The sequence below is a fragment of the Acanthisitta chloris genome, unplaced genomic scaffold (genome assembly GCF_000695815.1).
Source record: "Acanthisitta chloris isolate BGI_N310 unplaced genomic scaffold, ASM69581v1 scaffold8533, whole genome shotgun sequence".
NCBI lineage: Eukaryota > Metazoa > Chordata > Aves > Passeriformes > Acanthisittidae > Acanthisitta > Acanthisitta chloris.
The window spans coordinates 13,593-15,733 of record NW_008664272.1 but is presented as its reverse complement, the minus strand read 5'-3'; the positions used below and the strand labels follow the sequence as shown (position 1 = coordinate 15,733).

Below are 2,141 nucleotides of genomic sequence, written 5' to 3'. Positions count from 1 at the left end.
GCAGGAATGAAGAGCTGGTTTCATAGCTCCTTGCATCTGCAAACTGCCAGTTCTCAAGCAATTTTATTCACCTAACCAATTCATGACACAGAGCATCTGAATCAACTACCACTACCAAAACAAAACTGTATTTTTCCTAAGACAGTCCCAGGCTTAAGCCAGTTAAGCAAAAAGACAAAGTTAATTTAATCACCATCTTTAAGTAATGTCAAGCAATAACATCTTTTACACTGCCTTTACCCCTGCTTATTTGTTTCTCACTATGTAAGAAACCTCCAATACAAAATATGTCCAACTTAGAATTTATACCTAATTGCACTGACTTACTACCATGGGGAGAATTGATTATTAAAGAATAGTATTTCATGTGAATGAGAAGGAAATCCACATCTGTGCTACATGAAAAGTCAAAACAGGCAAGTCAGAAGGATTCCTTTCAGTCACACAATCTTAGATGAAGCCAGGAACACCACATAAAAAATCAGCACTGACTTAAGTAGGATGACTCTCAATGTGCCTCCAAGTACAATGACCTTGTGTTACAGCCTTGCATTATCAGCACAACAAAAGGAAATTAGTCTGTGTCATAAAATACGGTAGGTAGAAAACACAAACAAATTTCAGCTGTATATACAATTCAAGCAACGAACAGGAGATGAGACAGGAGAAAGGAGGCAATTTATTAACATTTACATACATTCACATGTTCCTACATTAAGGTAAAGCCAGAACTCACTTCCATACTTTTCTTGAGAAAGTAATCTTTGACTTTCAATCTGTATTTTACTGCAACTCACTTTGGCAGAATATCTTTGGGGGCTGTAAAAACACTGAATCCCATCAGAATCACACTTCGGATGACTCATCTTGAGCCAACATTTTAATGCAGAATAAGACGTACACCACAAATTCGAACTCATCTCTCATCTAAGAGGGTGGCCCTTCCTCTTTTCCCCATCACCTGCCACTCTGAGTAGGACCATGTGGGGACAGTTCGTTTAATCAGAGAATACAAAATATTTTGCTTGCTTTTCTAAGACTGCCAGCCACGTAGAAAGCTGCACTATGACTAACACAAACGTCAGTGTTTTCCTAGTGTCCTTGACATGACCTAAGAGTTACAGCATTTCACTGCTGCGTGAACTGCTTTACACATTATCTCTTACTGCCATCTACCGACATCTCTGCCAGACACGAACCATTCCCAGTGTGCAACGTTCAGAGGAGGCAAGTCCCAATTAACATCAAATTTCCAACTATGTTCTCATATTCTTTGCAGCAATCACTTGAATGATAAAACTAATTACCATGATATGTTTTTGGATAGCTGCACAGATAGGAAAACCTTCCTCTAATTAATTATCAAAATTAATTTAGAATTAAAACAAAACATGCAATTATTCAGCTAACATGGTTTTCATTGCTCCTCTGGCTGGCAAGAGGGTGCCCTTTGCTGCTAGCCTCTGTTCATCAGCCAGGCACCCTTACTCTGAATTTAGATTCATCTTGACTGTCTTCTCTCTGTTGCACCCACCATGTACCACATTCAGTCATGCATATACAGAGTAAATGTGCTCTAAGAGGGTGCACACCCTCACAAAAAGTATATGAAACCCCTCCAAACAGCAAAAAGCCCCAAGGCAGAGCAAACCTTCAGCATCCAACCTATGCAATTCTAAATAGGTTTATTCCTGATACTTGTTCGAAACAACAACAAAGTATCACTGACAGCAGCCACTCTTTGCAACATTTTTACAGCATGTAGTTTGGAGTTACTTCATTTCATAAAGGGCAGGACCTAGGACCCACTTTGCAGCTCTGGTCTGACAGAGCAGCAACATACTTCAGACAAATTCCATGAATGTGCTCTCAAAGGTCAGTGCTGAGAACATGCCCTGGTGGTCAAGAGCAAAGCAAGTGCCTATGTTCAGCCTTTGGAAGACAACTAATGGCAAGAACACACACATGAGGAATTTTACCTGAGGTTTCCATATCAACTCAAGACATCCAGACCTCCTTAACCATGGATGGGATGTGAGATAATCATGCTGGATCCTGTTTCTCACTCCCAGGAAGCCAGACCTGTGTCACCCCATGCTGCAGTATGGCCCTGGGGGCTGCTCTTCACAATCCCTGTGCTA

General features: G+C 40.7%; 1 protein-coding gene across 1 annotated transcript in view; it reads right to left on the bottom strand.

Annotated features, from left to right (window-relative positions):
- Nucleotides 1–2,141, bottom strand: part of PXDC1 (PX domain containing 1) — a 13,072-nt gene that overhangs the window by 8,047 nt on the left and 2,884 nt on the right. The gene's annotated exons all lie outside the window — the stretch shown is intronic.